This window comes from Danio rerio, chromosome 5 (assembly GCF_049306965.1).
Source record: "Danio rerio strain Tuebingen ecotype United States chromosome 5, GRCz12tu, whole genome shotgun sequence".
Classification (NCBI taxonomy): domain Eukaryota; kingdom Metazoa; phylum Chordata; class Actinopteri; order Cypriniformes; family Danionidae; genus Danio; species Danio rerio.
The window spans coordinates 11053927-11081465 of NC_133180.1; the positions used below are offsets into that span (position 1 = coordinate 11053927).

Below are 27539 nucleotides of genomic sequence, written 5' to 3' on the forward strand. Positions count from 1 at the left end.
TAAATTGCACGACTTTCATACCTATTAAGTTTCATGCCAGTATTCTGGTTTGATCTCTCTCCCTCTCTATCTCTCTCTCTCTCTGTGTTTGTGTGTGTGTGTGTGTGTGTGTGTGTGTGTTAAAGAGCCGCTGAGCTAACAGCTAACAGGCCGGGAACACTGTATTTCTGACGGCAGACACGTGAACTAGAAGAACATTTTTCTCGTATTTCTGACGCGCTTGAACCACATGTGACAGAAATGTGTCTGTTAAAGCCGTTATAATCTAAGTTGTGTGTCACAAAAACACTCTGTTATCCATTAAAAACGTTATTGAAACCCATTTTCGGAGCGCAAATTACCAGTTGTACACGCTGTGAACGGAAGTTTTTAGCATTCTACCGGAAGACGCTGGTCGCTATGGCGCCCTCCATGCAGCAGCCATGAAAAAGGTCTATAATAGAAGAAGCTGTGGATTGTGAGCCACAACCTGTAAGTATTTTTATCAGTAAAAATTTATCTATTGCCACTAAATTGGCATACTCCACATGTCCTAATCCAATTTCTGTTGTTTGGTTCTATTATAACTCCAATCTGATTAAATTAATTAAAAATGGTTGTTTACATGGTAGACTCCTAATCAGAGTATTGCCTTCATTGCATTAAAATCAGATTATTGTTGTCCATGTAAACATACTCATTGGCTCAATTCACATGACTCAATCTAAACAATACAGATAATGATATATCAAACACAAAGTAACAGTCTTTATTTCAATAATGAAAGAGAGAGAAAAAAGTAATCATAATTTTGAGTCTTTTTCTTACATTCACGAACAACTAGATTACAAATGTAAAGTGTCTACAAAAACATAATGGGGGATTTTAAAAAAATGACTGTTTTGTTATCAGGAAGAGTCATTGTTATTGCTTTGCTTGGCATATGAAGTCAACTAAAAACAAACTAACTATGTTATTAGCCCATCTAATTCCATTTGAGAAAGGTTGGATGGGGAGCTTTTTTGTTGAGAATTATTTCCCTCGGCCAACTTTGTTTTCATTTGATTTGTTAGCTACTTTTACTTTAATCAAATGCTTTAATTCATAAGACCCCTGATATAGAGATTTTCCCCGTGTGCCTCCCTCAGCCGAAATGAAGTTTTAATAAGTTTACAAAAAAACAAACTACATAATGGCGCATTGCTGTTAAGCGTCCCGACTGCTTCACCCCAGTTCACACATTGATTGTGATCACGCTGACAGAGAAGCGGCTCCTACTGTGATTTGTGGCAATTTTGACAGTGCTGCTTGTGATGAGGTTAAATGCCATGCAGTCTGAAATGAAGTGGCATAATATTGCTAATAAATGAAAAAACAGAACACCTAAATGCTGATAATAAATGCGCTCGAGGCACTGTGCACACTGGAGTGGTACTAAAAACTACTGAGCTAGCCTAAATATATGGCGTGAAAGTAGAATGCAAATACAGCTAAATACTAAATATGACTCTTTAAGTAGGTGATATAACAGTCTGAGGCCCTGCTTGTACATGGATTAGACATACAGTTAAAGACAAAACGATTCTATCCAGGCTCCTTACTGATGCATACACGGGTATACATTACAGGGAACAGTGAAATAAGAACTGGAAGTGCATCTCCCTTCAGTTTTTGTTAAAGCAAATCCACCAGAGGATGCTGTGTACACTTTTTATGATCTCAAATCTCTCTTGCATGTCCTCCTCTCGCCTAAATCCACCAGAGGGCTCATTATGCACTTCAGCCGACCAGACCAGCTTGCTGTTGACTGACCCACCCATCCCCTTCCCTAAACCCAACCAATAGTGTTTTCAAAAGCAGTCTAGAAAAAGAAAAGCAGTTACAGCCATGTGATTTTACCACCTTTTCAGCCTGTTGTTCATTCAGTTATTTTATTTGGATGTAAACCCCGTCATCGAAGTCAACTCAGCTCCGCATCCCAAATCCTCTGGCGTACGAGGTGAACTACAGGGCAAACTGGATATATGGAAAAGCCATCTGTACAAAGGTAAGCGGTCAGCTGGTAGCGCTAAAAGGAACAGAAGCCGTTGGTGGCATCATACCGCCATTATAGTGCCATACGTACCTCTGGCTACATAATTTGCACTCTCCAGAAATGTAGAAAGGGGTATGTATCCACAATGAGCCTGTGTTGCAAGGATTAGCCCTGAAATTTAAGTAGTTTTTTCAATTTTTTTGCAATTAAAAATAACATTGATAATAAAATTTAAATAGCATGCCTATGATATGTTTGGTATGGTGGCCGGGAAGTGCAAAACATTACAAAGTGTGAAACATTTTTACAAAGCTCGAGACAAATTTACATTTTGAAAAACATTTTTACCTATCATCAGACACAATTACATAGGAATACTAATTTTACCAAGGACGAAACAAATTTACATAAAAAAAATAAATTAACAAGATGCAAAACACTTTTACAAGTCCCGAAACAAATTTACAATTACAGATTCCTTACGGAAAGGGAATGTACCTCACAGAGGAAGTGACATGGAATGTACCACACCGAGAGTGACGCGGGGGAAAGTTGTTTTTGTTGGTCAGCGTGGTATATTTGTGCTGTGGAGTACATGGTGTCACGATTACCAGCGATCGTATTACACTAGATCGCTGGTTCTCACTCACCATAACCTTGGACTACAATTCCGCCACTGTTGGACTACATATTCATACATGCACTCCGGTCACACTCACACATGCTTACTCATCTAGACTGATTACTATCACCACCTGAGGATTGTCAGAGACTGATTGCAGAAACTATTTAAGCAGCACACTCACTCACTCCCATTGCAGAGTCTTGTTTATCTGTTGATGACACTACAACGCGTTCTCCTTGTCTTGTATCTCTGTGTTTAGACCCTAGCCTAGATCATCCTTGTTCTCCTGTTTAGCTGCCTGCCTTCTGACCTCTTGCCTGTGTTTGACTATGATTCTGGACTGCCTGTACATACCCGTTTGCACCTGTTTTGACCACTGCTAGCCTGACAACGAATAAACCTGCATATTGGATCTTACCCCAGTTGTTGGTGTCAATCCCTGTTGTTACACATGGCGTAAACAAAGTTTATGGTGACCGAACATGGACTGCGGTCGAGGGTTGTTTTGCCCGTTTTGTGGCAAACACATGAGGACAATGTGTTTGTTTGGTATTCCAAATAAATGTATACATGTGGAAAAACGTTTATACCTTATGCCACACACTCTTTTCTCTGAGGTAAATCCATATTGCAACTGCAGCCTTTTCAAATGCAACATTTCAACTGCTTTTTATGCGATAAATAGCAAAGCAAATCCCCATTCTCTTTCCTTTGGCTTAAGGCTGATTTGTACTTCTGCGTCAAGCACACGCATATGGTCTGGAGCAGATTTTGCGCGGTTACATACACACTCGCAGTGGCTGACGCGCACCTCTCAGAAAATTTAACTACAGGTCGCAATGCGACGCCAGAAATCGCAAGCTCTGTGATTGCTCGGTTTGATACCTATGCCAAGTGTGGGCGGTGCTGAGAGCCACAAGCTTGATGAATCAATTTGTTTACAACTGTCGAGTCCTGTGAAGAAGGATTGGCCAGCCCAGTCACCAGATATGAACATTATTGAGCATATCTGGGGTAAGATGAAGAAGGAGGCATTGAAGATGAATCCAAAGAAACTTGATGAACTCTGGGAGTCCTGCAAGCACGCTTTCTTTGCTATTCCAGATGACTTTATTAAGTCATTTGAGTCTTCACATTCCAGTGTGGTAAAATGAGCGTAATCTAGAGTCCTTTGCCTTTTATATAAGCCACTTCTGATACTTAAAGATCAACTAGAAGTAATTTTTTTATTTGTTGTTCCTAAAACTTAGACGGGTGACAAGACTTTTGTCAGGTTAGAAATTCATGTCTATCAGGAAAACAGCAACAAATCTCCAATGCATTCATCTACTGTATGTACTTGGGAACACATCAATGAGAACAAAAAAAATTTGTATTGCATTTTTTATCTGAACTCATACGAATTCGTACGAATTTACGGAACCCCGGAAGGGACGTAGTGGAGGAAAAAAATTGGCTGGGTGAAAAAAAAAAAAAAATGGGTGAAAGAAAAAAATGGGTGGGAGGAAAATATATATTTCTAAGTTTTTGCGTTCTCTCGCAAAGTTTTGCGTCATCTTGCGTTTCTCCACAAACACTTACTGTTCACTTCACTCACGTTAACCCTCCCGTTTTCGCCGAAATTCTCCCGTATTTTACCATTTTATCCCACTTTCTTTACATTACTGTGCGTCGATCGTCGCCTTTCATATGCAACCTCTGAACCAGTGAATGCATGTATAAGCGCTGACTGACAGACGCGCTCCATACAATAAACTGATCCGTGATCAGCGTCTGTACGCGCCATTTACAGAGGAGTGGGTGTATGTTATACAGACAAATACACTGAAAAATATTTAAACATCTCTGTCCTGCATGTTTTATTTTAAACAGCTTATTTTCTCTTAAATGAGCACAAACAGTTTCTAAAGTAATGGACTGTGTTCATTATAGATCTCTGCATTCTTACAGAGACACCTCTGTTATTAAACTAAACAAAACATGAGATTCATTTGCTGCTCACTTGTTTGATAATAGAAATGTCCCTTTAAATGGCACGTACAGACGCTGATCTGGGATCAGTTTATTGTATGGAGCGCGTTTGTCAGTCAGCGCTTATACATGCATTCACTGGTTCAGAGGTTGCAAAGTGAAAGGCGACGATCGATTTAATGTAAAGAAAGTGGGGTAAAATGGTAAAATATGGGAGAATTTCGGCAAAAACGGGAGGGCTTACATGAGTGAAGTGAAAAGGAAGTGTTTGTGGAGAAACAGTTTTGCGAGAAAACGCAAAACATCTTTGCGAGATAACGCAAAACATCTTTGCGAGATAACGCAAAACTTTGCGAGGGAACGCAAAACATCTTTGCGAAAGAACGAAAAAACTTAGAAATATATATTTTCCTCCCACCCATTTTTTTCTTTCACCCATTTTGTTTTTTTCACCAAGCCAATTTTTTTCTCCTCCACTACGTCCCTTCCGGGGTTCTGTACGAATTAGCCACTAAAATGGCAAAACGTAAAATTCTCGTGAGGTCAGGCTGGCATTGTTCTGTGATGTCTGATTGAGGCTTCCAAAAGGTTCACTTCTGAGTTTATATTTCAGAAAGCAGGAAGCCACAATGTAATCCGTTTTGTGTTGTTTTCAGGAAACATCGCCAGTACAATCAGCCCTATTACGTTAACAGTCCATAAACTTGCTTTCCCGCTTTATCTCAGACTCCTTCCGATAATTCTAACAACCCTCATAATCCCATGAAGCTGAAGTGTGTTGGGACCACTAAAAAAAGTGTTGAGAAGTCAGGCCTCAATTCAGGTTTTATTATAGGCTGAATTTATATTAGCAGCAGGACAGTCAATACGATCACTCTCTTCTCACTTAGCCGTTTCTCACTCTGCAAACTCAGTCGGACAGCACGAGTCTTTTCATCTTCGTCGTCAGGATTTTTCATTTGCCTTTTTGAAGGGGAATAATTTTCCAGTGTGAGAAGCAATAAAACTGCAATGGCATTAGAGAAGCGGAGCAATCAATATATCATATTGAGTGCTGGACCTGAAATCACAGAGCTGCGCTATTGTACTCTCTCCACTGTCAACATGAGTGTTGTTTGCCACAAGGTTTATCTGTGATTACTGTAATTATTAGACACACATTAGACCATACGTCATAGCCCGATTTCTAGCGTGCATTATTTAATATATTGGTTCTCTTTTGCATTATTCATGTAATACTATAGGAAGCAAAATAAACACCGAAAGCTACTCTTGATAATTTACCCAACAGACAGCTGCACACTGGAGTGTGTCGTGTGTACTCTGACTGATAACTGGTATCAGGAGCACCCAACCAAAGCAATTAAATTTCTTTCGTTTACAATGCAGTCATTTGGAAGTGTTGCAAATGAAACGTTCTATAATATCAATCCTGTAGTTTAACTGCAACCACTTTATTTGGGGTTTATTGCAACTGAAATTGAAAGTAATAATCTAAATAGGGACTTCATTTGATTAAAAGTGATGGTGATTAATTTGACTTAATGTTTCTGTTAAAATTAATTCTGTTCAAATGTTTTGTTAATAAGAAAATGCTGGAAAAAAGCACCTCACAATTTTTTACCAAAAATACTACACTTTAAAAATGATTCATGATTTGAGTCAAAATTTGTTTCCTACTTAATTATGTTGTGAATTGCTTTATGGAATATTGATACTTCCTTCAAATGCCTTTTAACATTGAAAAGTTTGAAAAGTGACTTTTTAAAAACATTTTTAATAGTTTAAAGTGATTAATTTAATCACTTTAAACTATTACATAACTACCATACTATCTACATAACTACCATGCTAGAGTTGTAATCACACTATAGACTCTTTCATACAGTGACACTGGTAAATATCCGGAAAATTTCCAGGTAAGTTAAAAAAAAGCGCTGTTCACGCTGTTTTTGTTCCATTCCAAAATACCGGTAAATTCTGACATCATTAACCAGAAATAACCACTAAATGGCTGTGGTTGTATTTGTAAAGATTTAACAACATCACACTCTCTGTGGATGGATAAGTGGTGTAAACAACTTCGATTTAAATATAGATGAACACTTCGCATGTTAAGATGTTCATGATATGTGTGTGTGCTGGCTCTCACTGACACACTCAACGTGTTAAGCAACTGAAGGAAGCAGAGCTTGAAGGTAAACAAACAATGGCTTATCATAAGCATCTTATTTACACAATTGGCATTACTTAATTATTTACACAGTTGGCATTAAGAAGGAACACAGAAACGTTATCTGACTAACATCTAGCAGCTAAATGTGTCTGGGAAAATATGGATGCGTCTAAATGTTCTGATTGGCTAAAGTACACGTCTCACGTTCTAGACGTGAACGTGCTCTTTCCGCCAATCTTCTTTCTGCAGTCACACAGGGCAGCATTCCGGTAAATTACCAGTAATGTTACAACTTCTCTTTCTGGAAAATTGCAGGAACGAATTTACCGGTATTTTCAAAAAGGACCTGTTCACACACACACAGACCTTTCCGGAAAATTGCCGGTAAGTTTCCGGAAAGGTTTGTATGTGTGAAAGTGGCTTAACTACTATGCATATAAATACTTTACACATAACCCAAGACATAATATACAAGCACTTTTACATAATACATAATAATATTGTGCAGGATATTGTGAAATAAAGGTTCCCCTTCGGGGGGAACTTCAGCACTATAAGTGGATTTGATTGTAAAATCCACGCATTGGGAGGTTCGGTTCAGAAGCTACTCGTCTGAAAGAGTATTGAACGGGCCAATTAAGAATGAATTGGCAGCGCAAGCCTGCGCAGGTGAGCGGCATAAGCAATCAACTGAGTATATAAGCTCACCTGGCGCAGCAGACGCTATCCTTTTCGCTTCAGAGACTTTCTGATCGAGTCGATGAGGGTTCCTCCTGCTGTGACCAGCGATTCTGAGCGAACGAGAGCATTCTCCCGGTCCAGAGTGTGTACACGCAGTGGCAGACGGTCGAGCTGGGTTTCTCCCTTGCCTGGCGTTCTTTGGGTCCGGTCCTCCAGAGCGGTGCGTATAAAGTTGCAAACTTCACAGAAAGAGCAACACAGTCGTGCAGCACGTCCTTATCAGGACGGCGCTCCGACTGTGCGTTTCTGGATGCGGTGGTTTCCTGTCCTCGGATGATGGGCGCGGGCACTGTGTTACATGTCTGGGGGTCCAGCATGTTAATGCGCTGCTCGCGGGCAGTTCATGTCGTCATTGCGATGCCATGACTGTTGCGCAAGATCGCGGTTAGCCTTTGCAAAAAGGCGAACCACCCCAGTTGTCCCCTGCTCTGCAGCGGGCACTCGGGCAGATCTGAGGGTTTCAGCGAGAGATAATCCGTCGCCCACGGGCCCGCGGACCTCCCGCTCCTCTAAGCGCTCCATCCAAGCTTCGGGCGGGGGAAGCGATCCGTCTAACAGATGGTAGCCCTTACGCCCGATGACACCGGAGACCAGATGTCCACCGCGGCATCGGAGGGTGGGCTTTCATTGTCCGATGATGATCCAGACCCGCTCGCCCCCTTCGGGCTGGTGAGCGCTGTCACTACGGATCCTGAAACGGACATGTTAGCCGTGCTTTCCCGGGCTGCTTCGGCCGTGGGTTGGAGATGGTTTATCCCCCAGCTCCGCGGCCGGACCGACTAGAGGGGCGTTCCCTTCTTCCCGGAGGTGCACAGTAGGCTCACGCGGTCTTGTAAAGCACTTTTTTCTGCTCGTGCTGCGTGTTCCTCCACCCTAACCACTCTTGACGGTGAAACAGCCAGGGGGTATGTGGCGATTCCTCAGGTTGAGTGCGCGATGGCGGTAAATCCGCGCGGCGCCTCTTCTTGGCGGGTTCGCCTCGTCTCCCATCCAAAGCCTGTAAGTTATCTACCTCCCTCGGAGCTAGAGCTTACATAGCTGCGGGCCAGGCTGCTTCCGCCTTGCATGCGATAGCCACCTACCAGCGCTACCAAGCGCAGGCGCTGGCTGAGCTGCACGAGGGTGGGTCCAACCCAGGCTTATGAGCTTCGCACCGCCGCCGACTTAGCTCTTCGGACTACTGAGTCCGCTGCGTGTGCGTTGGGGAGGACGATGTCCACATTAGTGGTCCAGGAGCGCCACCCCTGGCTGATATGCGCAAAGTCGACAAAGTCCGCTTTCTTGACTTCCCCATATCCCCAGCCAGGTTCGGCGACACTGTCTGTGAATTCACCCAGGAATTCAAGGCGGTGAGAGAGCAGTTGGTGGGTGATGTCTTATCGGCGGTCCGTAGCCCGCTCCGCCCGCCGTGCCATTCATACCTGCTCCTCGCCGAAGGCGCCCGCCTACGAGAGCTGCTCCGCCCCCGCACACGCCTCCGGCGAAGCGAGCGCGTCGGGCACCTCGGAAGCAGGCAGCCCCCCTGCCCAGAACGCCGCTAAGTCCAGCAACGGACCGCGAAGCGCCCCTGGGACAGGCCATCTGGAGAAGAGGGAACTTGCTCTTTCCCTGCTGGAGGGCGGGGCCCCATTTCCAACGGCACTTTTTACTGCCATGAAAACATTATGAAAGGGCACTTTTCACTTCCCCAGATGTGACAGCCCGAAATCTGCCAGTCTGGGACGCTATGCTTTCTAGCTTGCAGATTCGGTGCGTTTCGCCAGTGGCTCACGAGCGCTGGGAGGACGGTCTCCTTTCTCCCACCCCTCGAGCCTCCCCTCCGGAGCTCGGGTTTGGAGTGAGATCAAATATCTCACCTCCAGCTTTTCCGTGGGACCCGCGAGCTTCCCGGATCAGCACACCCACTCCGCGCTGCCCCACTGCTGGTACGTCAGCGATTGTAGCGATGAGTCCATTAGCGAGAGCTCTGCCTGCCTGGTTAGCGCGGGCCAGCTCTTCGCGGTGGCTCATACGCACAATCAGACTCGGCTATGCGATTCAGTTCGCGAAACGGCCCCCCAAGTCACGGGTGTGTATTCACCAGGGTCAGCCCCCTGTCCGCCCCTGTCTTGCGAGAGGAGATTGCTGTCCTCCTGGCGAAGGATGCAATCGAGCCGCTCCCTCCAGCCGAGATGGAGATCGGGGTTTACAGCCCACGCTTCATCGTGCCCAAAAAGAGCGGTGGGTCACGGCCAATCCTAGATCTGCGCGTTTTGAACCGCTGCCTGCACAAGCTGCCGTTCAGAATGCTCACGCAGAAGCGCATCCTCAGGTGCGTTCGTCCTCTGGGTTGGTCTGCAGCTTTAGACCTGATGGACGCGTATTTCCATGTCTTCACTCTTCCTCGCCACCGACAGTTTCTGCGGTTTGCGTTTGAAGGTCGAGCTTGGCAATACAAAGCCCTCCCCTTCGGGCTCTCTCTGTCTCCGCGGGTCCTCACCAAGCCCGCGGAGGGTGCCTCAGCGCCCCTTCGGCTCGCGGGCATCTGCATACTCAATTTCTTTACGACTGGCTGAATTGCCCTCTCTTTTGATTATGCACAGAGTTGATTATGCACAGAGACAAAGTGCTCTGGCACTTCCACCTGTGGGGGTTTCAGGTCAACCGAGAAAAGAGCAAACTCGCCCCCGTGCAGAGGATCTCTTCTCTCGGGCTGGAGCTGGACTCGGTCACCATGGCAGCGCGCCTCTCCGGAGAGCGAGCTCAGCTGATGCTGTACTGTCTGAGAGAGCTCGACAGTAAAATAGTGGTCCCACTGAAACTATTTCAGAGGCTCCTGGGGCATATGGCATCCGCAGCCGCTTCATGCCGCTCGGATTATTCTATATGAGACCACTTCAGCACTGGCTTCACGATCGAGTCCCCAGACGCGCATGGCACGCGCGCGCACACCGAGTCTCTGTAACTGCGCTGTGTCGCCGCGCCCTCAGCCCTTGGAGCGACCCCTCGTTCCTACAGGCCTGGGTGTCTCTAGAACAGGCGTCCAGTCTTGTTGTCGTTTCAGCAGACGCTTCCAACACGGGCTGGGGGGCTGTGCGTTGCGGGCATGCGGCTGCGGACCTGTGGAAAGGTACCCAGTTGCATTGGCATATCGCCTGGAGCTGTTGGCAGTGTTCCCCGCTCTCCACCGTTTTTTTCCGGTATTGGAGCGGCAACACGTGCTGGTCAGGACGGACAGTACGGCGCGGGGTGGCGTATATCAGCCGTATAGGGGGTATGCGCTCACGCCGCATGTCTCAGGTCACCCGCCGTCTGCTCCTCTGGAGTCATCCGCGGCTGAAATCGCTGCACGCCATTCATATTCAGGCAAGCTCAACCGTGCAGCCGATGCGCTCTCACGGCAGCCTTGCGTCCTGGAGAATGGAGACTCCACCCCGAGTCTGTTCAGCTGATATGGGCGCGATTCGGGGAAGCCCAGATCGATCTGTTGCTTCCCCCGAGATCGCTCATTGCCAGTTGTTCTTTCCCTGACCGAGTGCTCTCGGCACGGATGCACTGGCTTACAGCTGGCCTCGGGGCACGCGCAATACGCGTTTCCCCCAGTGAGCCTGCTCGCGCAGTTACTGTGCATGGTCAGGGAGGACGAGGAACAGGTTGCTGGTTGCGCCCCTCTGGCTCAACCGGACCTGGATGTCAGAGCTCTCCCTCGCGATAGCCCTCCCCTGGCAGTCCCTTCGAGAGAGCACCTACTCTCTCAGGGACAGGGCACCACCTGGCACCCTCGCCGATCTTTGAAGAGATTTTTAGACGCGAGGAAGACTTAGGTAACCTCCGATTGTGGTGGCTAATACCGTCACTCGGGCTAGAGCCCCCTCCCCGAGCGCGCCTATGCCCTGACGTGAAGTCTATTCACTGAATGGTGTGTCTCTCGCTGAGAAGACCCCCGTAATTTGCCAGATCAGCGTTGTGCTTTCTTTACGCCGAGAGAAGTTGGAGAGAAGGCTGTCGCCCTCCACACGTGGCTGCCATCTCCGCTCTCATAACGCGGTGGCTGGCAGCACCGTGGGAACGCATAACCTCATCATCCGGTTCCTCAGGGGCGTTAAGCGAATTAATCCACCCCGCCCCCTCTCATGCCCTCTTAGGATCTCGCCCTCGCTACACAAGCCGCGTCAGATCCCTTCGATCCTCGACTCAGTATATTTCTGTCCCTGAAGACAGCTCTGCTGGTCGCGTTGATATCGATTAGAGGGTCGGGGACCCGGAGGCATTTTTCGGTCAGTGACTCGTGCCTGTAATTGGGCTGGCTTCTCTCACGTATGAGACCCCGCCCGCGATATGTGCCCAAGGTTCCTACCACTCCGTTTTAATACGAGGTAGTGAGCCTGCAAGCGCTGCCCTCGGAGGAGGCAGACCCAGCCCTTATTTATTGTCCAGTTCGCGTTTTGCGTATTATCCGGACCGCACTCAGAGTTTAGATCATCTGAGCAGCTCTTCGTCTGTTATAGCGGTCGGCAGCAGGGAAGTGCCGTACCGAAATAAGTTCCCACTAGATTGTGGATGCCTTTCTTTCACTATCAGAGCCGAGATGAGCCGCGTCCCCCGAGAGCGCGTGCGCACTCCACTCGGAGCTTCGCATCCTCTCGAGCGCGCGCACGCGGCGCCCCTCTAACAGACATCTGTAGAGCTGCGGGCTGGGTGACACCCAACACATTTGCAAGGTTTTACAATCTGCGAGTGGAGCCGGTTTCCTCAAGGGTATTAGGTAACCCTTGGTGATTGAGGAAACAATTCGGTAGGGTGTTGAAACACGCTTGCTGCGCCATTTTCCCTAACACGGAGATACGTGCGCCTTTTTATCTGTCAGTAAAGTTCCCCGTCAGGTGAGCCCTGCAGATTCCTCCGTGGCCCCCAGCACTGACTCAGCGGAGGAGTCACTTGCTGGCCCACTACGTTGTAGGTCTGCCCGCTGGTCAGCCCGCGTTTTGGGTAAAGGTGCCTGCTATGCGTGGTCCCCACTAGGCGATCCCATATGCTTATTCAGCCACGGTTAAGTCCCCCCCCCCTGGGCGGACCCGTGTCTTCCCTCCCCGCTAACCACTCTTTTGCTATGCGTACTCCCCCTTTTTAGGGCTAGTCCATATGTAAATTCTGCCATCTATCCCCCCTTGGGTAACGGATGGCCTCCGCAGCGTCCTCCCTATCGGGATTGCACGCTTCCCAACGTACTGTCGTATTTTCCTAGAATTATCTAGATGCTCACGACTTCCCAAAATATATATATAAATCCGTAAAACTTCTGTTGAAGTAGGATAAATTAGGGCCAGGGACACGTTGGAGGACCGCGCCCCCCATGATGTGGGTGCGTCACGCTTGCTTGACTATCTCCTCATCGGGGGTGTTGGTAAGGTGCAGTCATTATGGCGCTTTCAATGGGCTCCCAATGCGTGGATTTTACAATCAAATCCACTTATAGTGCTGAAGTTCCCCCCGAAGGGGAACGTTCGAGGTTACTAAAGTAACCCTTCGTTCCCCGAGGAGGGGAACGGAAGCACTATACTCCGTCGCCATAATGACTGTCCCTTAGCTGTTGAAAGTCTCTTCAGCTTAAAAAGGATAGCGTCTGCTGCGCCAGGTGAGCTTATATACTCAGTTGATTGCTTATGCCGCTCACCTGCGCAGGCTTGCGCTGCCAATTCATTCTTAATTGGCCCGTTCAATACTCTTTCAGACGAGTAGCTTCTGAACCGAACCTCCCAATGCGTGGATTTTACAATCAAATCCACTTATAGTGCTTCCGTTCCCCTCCTCGGGGAACGAAGGGTTACTTTAGTAACCTCGAACGTTTTTTAATGTTTAGTGCAACATGATTTACATGAGTAGCCATTGCCTTTTTTATTGAGTCCTTGTAAGATGGAGTTTAAAGGGCACCTACTTTACCTATTTGTTGTGGAGTTAAGTCAAGCCATTCGATGAGTCACACACAATGTCAAAACAAAGTTCATGCAGATACACAGCGGACACACACACACACACACAGCGTGCGCATTTAACTTTGCACTGTTTCTGGACAGCAAATGTGATACAATACATGTTAATGTCCACTGCTTTATGGATATCTGTTATATTAATGTACAAAATAAACCTGATTTAACCTCTACAACTCGGGATTGAACCATCTTCTTTTATAATTGTACTGACAAGCGGCTGTGATGATGAAGTAAAGCTGAAGTAAATCTCTAATTCATTACGAACACACACTGTTTTAAAAATGTTTTAAACTTGTTAAACTCATTCTTGATCACATTTAATGATGACTGATGATCACAGCAAGCTGAACAGATCTTTTTATCTCAGTTGCTTCGCACACATCCTGCCTTGTTGACATGGTTATATCAACAAGGCAACAATAACAATAATTATTATTGACAATAATATGCCAATTAATTCAGTGGGCAGTGAAACCGCACTCCTACGTCACGTTGCAATCTGCCTCAAAATGGGAGGGATTTGTATCCTATTTTAACTTTTTAAAAGTTACAGAAATTTTAAAAAAGACATTGTGTTTCTATCACTTCAATATGACTGTGGACACACTATACCTGCACACAGTTCTGTCCAAACAGCTTAAAAAAGATGATTTTCATCATAGTTGTCCTTAAGATAAAGTGTCCGGTGCATATTGAGAGAAAACTGGTTCTACAGGTGGTTTGTCAAGGCCACTCACCTTTTTGAAGCACACTAAAAAATGCACAATGTTTATATAGAGGTATAGTTGGTCAGAATGTGACATTTTTCACAGTATATCTGATAATATTTTTTCTTCTGGTGAAAGTCTTATTTTTTTATTTCGCTAGAATACAAGCAGTTTACATTTTTAAACCATTTCGAGAGGTCAATATTATTAGCCCTTTAAACATTTATTTTTTCCATTTTTCTACAGAACAAACTATTGTTTAGAAATGCATTGAAAAAAATCTTACCGTTAAACAGAAATTGGAAAACATTTACTAATAATTCAGCAGTGCTAATAATTCTGACGTCAACTGCATGGAGTGATTGTAAGAAACCGATTTTCTCAAAAACTGTAGTAGAGTGTTGGTTTAAAACAGCATAGTCGGGCACTTTAAATGCAATTCAGTAGCCAGTATTTACAGCAGTTACCTCATTCAGGCGAGCAGCAGGTTTTAACACGCTTGCATTGAGCTGACACAGTAGTGCACATTTTTACAGTTCCACCTCTTGAGTAAACACCTGTACACAAAGAGGTGGAAAGATCTGTGCAAAATAAATCCGCTATTCTGGTAGGCTTGGACCTGCTGTTGTGTGTGTGTGTGTGTGTGTGTGTGTGTGTGTGTGTGTGTGTGTGTGTGTAAAAGCAGAGTCCAGCTTTTAAAGCACATTTTGATTGTAAATGTGAAGTGGCAAGACAGCAGCAGTAAATGCGAGAGAGGGAGGAAAAAATACAGCAAGAGTGAAGATGAGAGATGATGAATGAAGTGACAAGGCTGTGTCATTTCAATTCAGTAAATTCAAGCGATAAATCCAATTCATGAAGCAATTTCATAACTCGGGAAATCCTGCAATTGACGCCCTCCTGTCTGGTTTTGTACCAAACTCGTGCTGTTTTTACTCCTATTGAAGAGAGATTAATATTTAAACAGCACAGCTCAACGGATATTACAGATGTATTAAATCTGTAGCTTTATTGTGCTATTTTAATTGTTGCTGATTTTGTTGTTTAACGTTCACAGAGAGTATTCTTGTACACTGTAAAACAAAATACTGGGTTCCACACAATTCCTTCATGTTGTCCTAACACAAATCAGTAAGGTTAAACCTAATAGTTTTTACAAATTTAAGTGGATTAAATATAAAACAATTAGGTTATCCCAAGCAAACATTAAGAATTGTGGTGATTCAACTCATTAAATAAGTACAGCAGTAGAGCCAGATAAAAAACACATTGGGTCCTGGGGCTATAGCAAACCCAAGGTCTGTCTATATAAGGTCCCAGGGTTGACAGTGCATGTCAAAGCACAAACCAAGCATAAAGACAAAGGAATTGCCTGTAGGCCTCCAAGACAGGATTTTCTCGAGGCACAAGGCTGGGGAAGGTTACAGAAAACTTTCTGCTGCTCTGAAAGTTCCAATGAGCACAGTGGCCTCCATCATCAGTAAGTAAAAGATGTTTGGAACCACCTGGACTCTTCCAAGAGCTGGCCGGCCATCTAAGCTGAGTGATATGGGGAGAAGGGCCTTAGTCAGAAAGGAGATCAATAACCCGATGGTCACTCTGTCTGAGCTCCAGCGTTCTTCTGTGGAGAGAGGGGAACCTTACAGTAGGACAACCATCTGTTGCAGTAATCCACCAATCAGGCCTGTTTGGTAGAGTGGCCAGACGAAAGCCACTCCTCGCCTGGAATTTGCCAAAAGGACTCTCAGACATATGAAGCTAAAATCTCTGGTCTGATGAGACTAAAATTGAACTCATTGGAGTGAACGCCAGGCGTTACGTTTTTGAGAAAACCTGGCAAAACTCCAGATTTGTAAAGCCCACTTGGAGCTCTAAGGCCCACCCACTTGGAGTTGGCTCTGACCTCCATTTATACCCTTCTCCCACCTAGCTTATGTTAAGCTGGCCCTGGCCTGCAGGCACAGGACGTCAACATGGCATCAGCAGGCGTTTGATTTTGGTCACTTTCCAACGCAACCTAAAAACAACTAAATATCAATGTTTAATGATGTTACAGCTTGGCGTTGTGTGGACATTGTCACCATGACGTCTATCAGACGTTGGATTAACAAATAAATGTCAGTATTTGATGTCATTATTGGACATCAAAATAATGTTGTCCTTAGACGCTAGCATCATGACCTAAATCTAATCTAACATCTTATGATGTTGGGTGCCTGCTGGATAGTTTGAACAAGCAGCAAAAGTCTTTTAGGAGTGTAGCTTTATAAAATTTAGATTGTTTTGAGTATATTTTTAGCTTTCTGGAAGTCAGAACCATCGCTGTCTATGGAGGACCAGAGAGCTCCCGTCTCATCTCGAATCTCCTAGTTTGCAATTATAAGATTTACAAAAGTCTCTGGGGTTTAAAACCACATGAGGGTGAGTAATTAATAACAGAATTGCCATCTTTTGGGTGAACTATCATTATAATTTTGGTTTGCCTGTGTGCATTTTTTAAATTCGAGAAAGTGACAGAAGCTGTTAATTGAACATTATGAATCACCAGGAACCATAGTTTAAACAAAAAAAGTCTTTTAAAGTCCTGTGAAGTGCTTTGAAATGTGCATATTTTATTCGATGTTTGAAGTAATCTCAACTGAAAAATTAAGAGTGTGGAGCATAGACAAAGAGCATAGAATCACCAAGAGGCGACACTCTAGTGCAATATGGGTAACAGCCACTAGATGACATGGTGGCCATCTTGGAAGAAAACTCCTATAGAACAACAGCATATTATAAGTCTGAATTAAAAGTGCTGATGATTGTGATAGTAAGTGTTGTAGTGTCGTCTTTTATGTTGTATCTCAGCTTTAATGCACTTTTAAAATAAATAAATAAAAAAAACAGAGCAGCTGTTTGCCATCGCAACAGTAATAAGATCCAATGGATAGCCGATCATTTTCACTCCAAAATGGCGGAACCTGGGGCTGTTGCTGGGCGCTGCTGTTGCAATGGAACGTTCTATTGAGTGTCGCCTCTTGGTCATTCTAAGCTCTTTGACATAGAGTAGCTCCTCCCCTTAAAAAAACAGCCAATAGTGTTTATTTTTTATCACAGCTCTGCCAGTGAGAGTGGTTGAGCTCAAGTACATTTAATGAAATGCAAATGAGAAGGGGGCAAGGCATGTCAGATTCTAGCAAGCCTTTAATATGTCAAGATTTGATGAGAAACTAAAGTATGAGGTGATGTAGAAAAAAAAAAGTTGATTGGTTTTTGTGGAAGTGACAAACTGCTAGCTTTGGAGGTTTATATCAGTTTTATATCTCTAAATGTGAATTTTGTCACTGTTTTGGAGCACACTAGCTTATAGATATCCTTAAAATAACAAACATCTATTTTTTTTTTTTTATGTCACAAGACCTTTAATACTCTGAAGAATAAAACTCACCTACACCTTGAATAGCCTAAACGTGAGAAAAGAGCTAATTAAAATGTTTGGGATATCATTTTCAGACATATTGAATACTAACAAAAGTAAACAACACTCTTTTTAAGGGCACAAAGTGATGTTTTGACATATTTGATTATTATTGCGGCTTCTGGATACAGTAATAATAAAAAAGGGATTTGATGAGGTTTAGGGTTGACTCTGTAATAGGACCCATGGTAATTTTAAAATGAATCCAAAATACTTCAACACGGCTTCCCGTTGGCAAGCTGAGTGGGTTTCAAGCCTTGGAGGATCTTAAATGGGGAGCACAAACAAAGACACACACACACACACACACACACACACACACACACACACACACTGAACAGTAACCTCAATCTAGCAGCATGCGATTTTGTTCCCTGCTCAAGCCCTTCAGGACATGCAGATATCATGTGGATCAGATCAGCACCTGATAATTTGAATTTCAGACGCTCTCTTGATATGCCCCCATATTTGACATTGCGACCAATGGTGCGTATAAACCATTCCATGTGTGAAATTTGAATCTTTTCAGATATGCACTTCTGTCAAGGTGGGTTTTATATGGGTGAATTTTTTCCTGTTTTTAGGAAAAATGAAACGCAAAGCTAGGAGATTAGATCTGTCTTTGATAAATGTGATGTATATGGCTCAAAGACAATTTACATTCATGCCCAAGAATTTGCCCTGTGATTGAATTTAATGCATGTTATTCCAGACCTGTAGGAAGTGCTTTCTCGAAATATGATTTATATGTTTTACATTCTCCATATGCTTTATGCATCGTTCAGTGCTTGGGACTTTTGTGTTGCAGTTTTAGTTTGGAATTTAAACCACACTGAACTTAACTAAACTAAACTGAACTTCAACTCTGAAATCTGGACTATAAATAAACATGAATTGAATTTTAATTTTCTAGTGAATAATAGGTACCGTTTGAGTTCTTTTCTGATCTGCTTCAAACTCCTTGAACGGTTCTGAGTTTACTTTAGGGAATATATGCCTCAATGTGCTATTGTTGTTTATCTAAGTCCTTGTTACCCTTAAAACCTTGTTCCCTTAAAGCAGGGGTGTCCACACTCAGTCCTGGAGGGCCGGTGTCCTGCAAACTTTAGTCCCAACCCCAATCAGACACACATGGGCTGGCTAATCAAGCTCTTACTAGGCTTTCTAGAAACATCTGTCAAGGTGTGTTGAGGAAAGTTGGAGCTAAAATCTGCAGGACACCAACCATCCAGGACCGAGTTTGGGCACCCCTGCCTTAAAGGGATTTTTCACCCCAAGTCTAAATTTTCCAGCAGGCACACAAGACTATAAAAAGTTAATATTAGGTTAGATTTACATAGGTCATGACGTCAGCGCCTAAGTACAACGTTATTTAGACGTCCAATAACGACATGAAATTATGTTGATATTTGGTTGATTTTAGGCTGTGTTGGAAAGTGTCCAAAATCCAACGTCTGGCAGATGTCACAGTTGTAACGTCCACACCATGTCAAGGTGTAACATGATTAGACGTTAATATTTGGTTGATTTTAGGGTAGCCTGACGTTGGGTTCTGACGTCAACCCGATTTTCGTTTCCAAACAAAATCCAACGTCCCCATGACGTTGGGGTACATTGGGGTACAATTTCAATATGATGTCATGTTGAAATCCTGCAGGGTTACATACCCTCAAGTTGTTTCAAACCTTTTAAGTTTGTTTCTTCTTTGGAACACAAACGAAGATATTTTGAAGAAAGCTCAAACCTGTAATTACTGACTAATAATACTATGGAAGTCAATGGTTAAGGGTTTCCAGCTTTCTTCAAAATATCTTCTTTTGTCTCAAAAGAACAAAGAAACAGAAGAAAGTCTGGTTTTGAACGAATGATGGGTGATAAAATGACATTTTTTTTCCGTTTTGCGCCAATCTATTCAGTTAAAAAAATAATATAGTAATAACAGTGGTCACCAAACTTGTTTCTGGAGGGCCGGTGTCCTGCAGATTTTTAGCTTCAACCCTTATCAAACACACCTGAACAAGCTAATCAAGGTCTTACTAGGTATACTTGAAACATCCAGGCAGGTGTGTTGAAGCAAGTTGGAGCTAAACCTTGCAGGGACACCCACCCTCCATGACCAAGATTGGTGCCCCCTGCTATATGATAAAGTATATGTAAATTTAGCATAAAGGTGACACGGTGGTGCAGTAGGTAGTGCTATCGCCTACAACAAGCAGGTTGCTGGTTCGAGCCTCTGCTGGGCCAGTTGCAATTCTGTGTGGAGTTTGCATGTTCTCCCCACGTTAGCGTGGGTTTCCTCTGGTTGCACCGCTTTCCCCCACAAGTCCAAAGACATGTGGTACAGGTGAATTGGGTAAACTAAAATTGTCCGTAGTGTATGTCAATAAGTGTGTATGTGTGTTTCCCAGAGATGTGTTGCGGCTGGAAAGACATCCGCTACGTAAAACATATGCTGGATAAGTTGGCGGTTCATTGGGCTGTGGTGACCGCAGATTAATAAAGGGACTTAGACGTAAATAAAATGAATGACTTACGCATGACAATAGCCTATGATAAATATATTGCAAAAAAAAAAAAAAAATTAAATGGGCTCATTTAAATAAAAAAACAATGCTGGATAAGTTGGCGGTTCATTCTGCTGTGGCGACCCTATATTAATATAGGGGCTAAGCCGAAAAGAAAATGAATGAATGAATGAATGAATAGATTCTGAAGAAGACTGATTAATAAAGCTAAAGATGCATGCACATGTGCAAACGTAAAGTTTTAGAAAGACTTCTATACAATGTTTTATAAATGAGGCTCCTGGTGTTTGTTAAGTTGATTAGAAAGAACTTGGTCTGCACTGTAAAAATAAATATGACAAAAGCTTTTACAGTATGTTACTTTAACTTATTATTATAAACTCCAGGCTCATTGTGGATACATACTCCATATACATTTCTGGAGAGCGCAAAATGCATTCTAGGAGCTAAGTTTCAAATCTCAAGATCTTAAATTTCTCTCACGAGTGCCATAAGCACCGCTCTTCTCGCTTAAAACCACCAGAGGCTGCTGTCGACTGACCAACTGAACTCAGAAGAATCTCGCTGTGGCAGTCGACTCTACTCCACCTCCCAAGTCTGCTGACATATGTGGCAAGCTACTGGGCAAACTGGTAACAGCAGAAAAGCCGTCCACACAAGGTAAGCAATCAGCTACTAAAAGAAACAGAAGCCGTTGGTGGCATCATACTGCCCCGTAGTGTTTGTTTTCAAGACAGAATGCAGCCATATGTAGCTCTGCCTACATAATTTGTGTTCTCCAGAAATGTATACAGGGTACATTTTCACAATTCATCAAGTTTCAACTTAATTTAAAGTTATGCTTAAGTTTACCTTAATATTTTCAGTCAATTTGTTGAGTTGAGATGACGAACTGATAATTTGATTCAAAAATAAATTTAATTTAATTTAATTTAAATGACATTTTTTACAGTGTGCATTCTCTGCAAGCGTTCACTGTCTGTGGCTTCAGGGAAAAAAGTATGTCATGAGAACATAGTGACAAGACTTTAAATTGCACAGAGAAGTTTTGTTTGTAAATAGAGTAACCAAGGCACAAGTTGTAAAGGCCCCACCTTTTTTCTGCACAAAGGGTGGGGCTCATTTGCATTTAAAGATACACACATGAAAACTATTTATTTACAGCATGGTATAATGCATGATCTGCTTGGTTTTATGAGCTGAAACGCATTCAATAATTTTCCTGTGGCTTAGTACCTTGTTTATCAGGGGTCACCACAGCGGAAGGAATCGCCAACTATTCCATCATATGTTTTACGCTGGGTATGTCCTTCCAGCCGCAATCCAGTACAGGGAAACACCCATATACTCTCATATCCACACACATACACTACAACAAATTTCATTCATTTTCTTTTTGGCTTAGTCCCTTTATTCATCAGGTATCTCCACAAAGAAATCAAACCGCCAACTTATCCAGCAAATGTTTTACGCAGCGGATGTGCTTTCGGCCGCAATCCAGTACTGGGAAACACCCATACACTCTCACATTCACACACATACTTTACCGCCAATTTTGTTTATCCAATTCACCTATATACTGTATGTCTTTGGATTGTGGGGGAAACCGCTGAGCTGAAACTTTACATACACATTTTGTAGACACTTGAGGCTTGTATTACATCTTGTAAAAAGAGCATATCCGGACACATTCAAGTCGTTTATCTACATTTGGATTCAGGCCTTTGAGTTTATCTTTGTCACCGTCATATATGTAACATTTAAGAGCTTCTGCAGAAGTATAGATTTTCAGCCAATGGCAACTTCAATTCCATTATGTTTTACACATTGCTTTCATACAATGCCAGAAGGCTTGAAATACAGCACATTCCAGCCTCCAGTCATACTTTAACCCTGGACAATGGTAGGATTAGATGGAATGCACTTTAAGGGTCTTTTGACACAAATTTTTCTATATTATCTAATCTTTCATGCACCTCATTTTTCAAAGTCAATGGCCTGTGTATTAAAGCACCACATAAAAGCCCAGAGCGCTGGCGATGAATCCCTCATGGTGTACATGGCCTTTAGTCTTCAAGAGGACAAAATCTCTAGAGCAAAAGATATCCTTATATAAATTCTTCGAATGATTAAATTGGTACCTGCAGTTTACAATAGATGAAAGGGGTTATTAGAATTTTCATGTACAGTACAGTAGTAATACCTTTTGTAAAGAAACTTAAGAATCAAGACATTCTTTGACTGTTCTCTAAAAAACTAGAATGATTTTTATGTAAATAAAGCACTTACTAACTTTTTGATAATGTTTTGCAATTATTCCCCTCATTTTGTACTGAATTATGAGGCTTAAACACTGCATTGTAGTGGCAAATTATCTACTAAATCTGTGCTTGTTGAATACTGTTGATAGTAGTTCAATTCTATTTTACTACACTGTAAATAAAACACTGGTTGCCTGAAATGATTATGTTGAATAAACTAACCCTGAATGAATAATCCAAACTTATATTATATTAAACTGACACAAAATAAGCTGCATAACTTATAAAATTAGTTAAAACAAGATTAACTTCACTCTCACAGATGTTTGACCGAGAAGAATATGCGTATTTGAAAATGTTCTGTCCTGGGAGAAGACTCTGAGCTGGGAAATCCACCCAAATTTGTGTTATTCCCCTTATAGGGTTCCGAGAACAGTGTCTAGCCTGGCTCCAGAATGCTCCCCCCTCAGATTTAAGTAGATATTGGGTTTAATAGTGTGAACTTGGGGTGGTGGGGGGATGCTGAAGTTGAGAGAAAACAGAGGTATGAGGTTTTTGACTATATATAGGGGTTTGGTCTTGAGCTGATTGGATAATAGAATGACTGTCAATAATAAATTGTCCTCGTTAAAACTGATCGTGCTCCTCCCGAAATTTGTTTATAAAACATCACTTAACAAGTTACAATTACCTAAAAATGTATGTTGTCTTAGCAACGCGGTGGCGCAATAGGTAGTGCAAGAGTAGTGGTTTGAGACTCGGCTGGGTTAGTTGGCGTTTCTTGTGTGGAGTTTGCATGTTCTCCCTGCGTTCGCGTGGGTTCCCTCCGGGTGCTCTGGTTTCCCCCACAGTCCAAAGACATGAGGTACAGGTGAACTGGGTAGGCTAAGTTGTCCGTAGTCTACGAGTGTGAATAAGAGTGTATGGATGTTTCCCACAGATGTGTTGCAGCTGAAAGGGCATCCGCTGTGTAAAACATATGGTGGAAAAGTTGGCGGTTCATTCTGCTGTGGCCACCTCAGATTAATAAAGGGACTTGGCTGATAATAAAATTAATAAATGAATGTTGTCATGACTAATTAATCATATCATTTTTTACAGTTTACCAACAATAAGTATTTATTTAGAAACATTTGTTTAAATGGTAAGTTTTATATTATAGTTTTATAAATACCGTTTGAAGATTAGTGTTTTGAAAATTTTATATCTGAGTTGTAATAAAGTCCTGCAGAAAGCAAGACGGTCCCTTTTCTTTTTTTCACAGAATTAGTTTAGTTCTTTTTCACAGCTCAATTGGAGATGTTGACATTTAACAGCACGGGTCAGTATGTCTCCATATGTTCTTGGAGTTGTTTTGGGATTCTTGTGGTGTTCTGTATAACTGTAAAGATTTGGGGACAATAGCGTTTAGAATCCATGTGCAGCTTTATTAAACAGAATAATCAAGCAGGCAATGGTAAAAACAGGAGCAAATTGGAGCAAACAAGTAGAGAAGGCTGACGTGAAACTGACGTTTCGACACAGTGTTGAGATCCCGAAGCGCAAGTATTTTAAAACACTGCGTTGAAGCATGATTTGAAACAACCAGGTCATTTGACCAAGGTGATTCCAAACACCAGGTCACGTGACTAAAGCGATTCAAAGCATCCAGGGCCGGAGTGGGACTCTTTTTCAGCCCTGGAGTTTCAAGCCTTAGACCGGCCCACCTCAGTTCACCACTGACTATATCAGGGGTCAGCAACCCGCGGCTCTAGAGCCACATGCGGCTCTTTAGCGATGCCCTTGTGGCTCCCTTAAGTTTTTTCAAAAGTGTTCAAAAAGATGGGTAAGGTTAGTATATATTTTTGTTTTAATATGATTTCTATTGGAGGACAAACATTTTTAACGTTTTCAAATGCTGTAAAAGTGTGTAGAATTAATATTTAATTTCAACATTTCTGTCAACGAAGATTTGCGTCATAGCCTGCGACACAGGTTTCTATCAGCAGGGCAAGATGCCGGGCAGGTGGCTGTTGTAAACAAACCGGGAGATAATAAAGCATGGAAAACCGTTCACAGATGGTGACTACATAAAGGAGTCATTCATCAACATATTAGAACACCTATTTGCAGTTTTCAAAAACAAAACCCAGATAATACAAAAAAATTTAAGATATACCGCTCTTTCCGCTAAGACAGTGAAGGAAAGGGCTATTAAAATGGCAGGTAACATCACCGATCAGCAAACCAAGGACATTAATTCAGTGCCAGCATACTCAATTGCCTGTGATGTGACCGATATTCAATGCGCTTTTATGCATGAACTCTGATGGGCCGCAAGAAGAAATGATCAAATTAATATCACTGAAAGACCAGAGGCTGTGCTGAAGTGTTTAAATGACAACGAAATAAACACCAACAACCTGATTTCAGTGGCTATTTAATCATGAAGGCTCATTATGTATTTGTAGCCAACTTACTCATTTTTATAGTAGGCTAATGTAGCTACTATAGATACAGCATGTGTTTCCTTCATTATAAGGCTTATATAAGGCTTTACATTTTTTGTGGCTCCAAAGATATTTGTTTTTTGTTTTTTTTGGTCCAATATGGCTCTTTCAACATTTTGGGTTGCCGACCCCTGGACTATATTAAAATAAGGTCATTTCCAATACAGTTTCTAATTACACTATCACGTCTTTTTTGAGAAAACAGCTGTTTTAGAACTTCAAATGTTCAACAACTTTTACAGTATTATATGTCTTAACAACAATTATGTTAAAAAACAATTATGTTACTCAGACTGAATCCGGATTGGCGGTGTCATAACCTAACGTGCTAACCACTGTACCACAACAGTTGTATATTGAATAATGACTTATCTAGTTATTTCTTCATTACCCTGCAGGCTGCATCTTGCTCACAAGGCTACGAGAAAATAGATAAAAAGAACAGAGCTGTGGTAAAATAATAAATAAGAAGGCTGTGGTCAAGTAAATAAATAAATAATTTTTAAAAAGTGTGAGTGCTGAGAGCAACAGATTCTGGAGCTAGGGACACTGGCCCTCGTGGCCAAAAAACGGACCGGCCCACCGGGAATTCTCACGGTCCTCCCGATTAGCCAATCCGGGCCTGAAAGTATCTGTCATTTTCGAGACCTGGCGAACCTGCATTTAACTGACATGGTCAGAAAAAAAAAAAAAACAAAAAAAAAAAAACATTGTCTCATGTAACCTAGTGGACCATGCGGTGTGCTGCAAATGGCCCAGGTTCGATTTCCAACTTGTACAAATACTCTGAAATTATGACTGCATATTAATAATTTGCTCTTCAGTGTTTGGACTGTCAGTAGTGATTTTAAACCACACTGAACTGAGCTAAACTTAACTGAACTTAAACACTAAAAAAACTGAACTACACTGTTCCAATTTTATTCATTCATTTTCTTGTCAGCTTAGTCCCTTTATTAATCCGGGGTCGCCACAGCAGAATGAACCGCCAACTTATTGAGCAAGTTTTTACTCAGCGGATGCCCTTCCGGCCGCAACCCATCTCTGGGCAACATCCTCACACACATTCACACCGCATGGTTACACTACGGACAATTTAGCCTACCCAATTCACCTGTACCAATGTTTTTGGACTGTGGGGGAAACCGGAGGACTCGGGGAGGAAACCCACGCAAAGGCAGGGAGAACATACAAACTCCACACAGAAATGCCAACTGAGCCGAGGTTCGAACCAGCGACCCAGCAACCTTCTTGCTGTGAGAGAACGTGTAAACTCCGCACAGAAACATTGGCTGGCTTGGTAAGGACTAGAATCAGTGTTGTTCTTGCTGTGAGGCAACAGTGCTAACCATTGGGCCACCGTGCCACCCATCTAGAAAAGGAGGAAGAGTAGGGGTAAAAAGGGGGATTCTTTAAAATAAAGATGGCTGTTATATGGAACTTAGGTTATTTATAATGGCTTAGGAATTGTCTGATTGGTGAATCAGAAATTGAATAATGCGGGACCAGCCGCAAGCTATCATTAGCACGTGATCCTCTCAAAATTAGTTTATAAATAAACTTCACAAAGTGAGACCTGTCAAAACATGGGGTTTAATTTTGGCTGGTTAGTCAATTTTACATGCAGATATATTAAAAGCTAACTTTATTCATATTTCTACATATTTCAGCAACAATTTACAGTAGTTTTCACAAAAACTATTCTTTCTTGTGTTTTCCAGATTTGCTCATGAAGGAAAGTAGTATACGACAGCAACACAGACATCTCTCCCATCGAAGCATTGCCCAGAACTCTCTGCACTAACAATGACACAGCATCTATTGATTTTTTTTTATCTCAAGGCCAGAGAGTTCTGACATATGTCCACAATTTTGTTTTCGTAAGTAATTTTCCAACCAGCATTGCCCAGAGGTCTGCAAGGTGACCTCGATTTCTGAAGAGAAAAAAATATCTCCACATATGAGAATTTCTTCCTCTCTGTGTGGTCAGAGAACATGGCTGTTGTATATAAAATGTTTTATTATGATGTTTTCATCTCTTTTTTTGTAGGCCTTCCATAGATGCCTGCGAAAAAAAAGCCCTTGACCGAAGCTTTCATTTTATGCAAAACCTTGCAGTCAAGGTCTGTCTCCATTGAGGCGGCAATAAAAGCATCTCAATGGAGCGTATATGGCGAACAGGAAACGCTTCACATGCGCTGCGATTGAAAATGGATGCTTTCGATTATACCCACAGGTTGCGTTTTTTCCGGTGTCAGTGGGTCAGATTATTCAGATGATTAAAAGTAATGTGAATGAAAGCGATGTGGCAGAGCTGTGTTTTATTCCCATTGAATGAAATAAGAGAAATAAATCAATCAAATAATGAAGGAACAGGCTGAGCTTTAGTCCTGTGGGAGATCATTATGGGCTCTCTCACAAAGACACCAAGGGCAGAGGTTCCCTGCAGACATCTGAAAGCTCTGGGGGGAAATAAAATGTATATAATTATATCTAATAATCATTGGGAAAAACTGGGGGAGTTCTGAATATTCTGGGGGTGAAATAAAGAAAAACTTATGCTATGCTATGCTATGATATGTTATACCTGATATGATATGT

At 42.7% G+C, this 27539-nt stretch overlaps 1 long non-coding RNA gene across 2 annotated transcripts in view; it reads left to right on the forward strand.

Moving 5' to 3' along the window:
* The window catches only part of LOC141385756 (uncharacterized), a 227233-nt gene extending 199936 nt beyond the window's left edge, over nt 1–27297 (forward strand). The window contains exon 5 of one of the 2 annotated variants that reach the window (XR_012406724.1): nt 26660–27297. This is a non-coding gene — a long non-coding RNA (uncharacterized lncRNA). The remainder of the gene's footprint in view (nt 1–26659) is intronic. The other variant, XR_012406723.1, reaches the window with a different exon arrangement.
* The last annotated feature ends 242 nt before the right edge of the window (nt 27298–27539 follow it).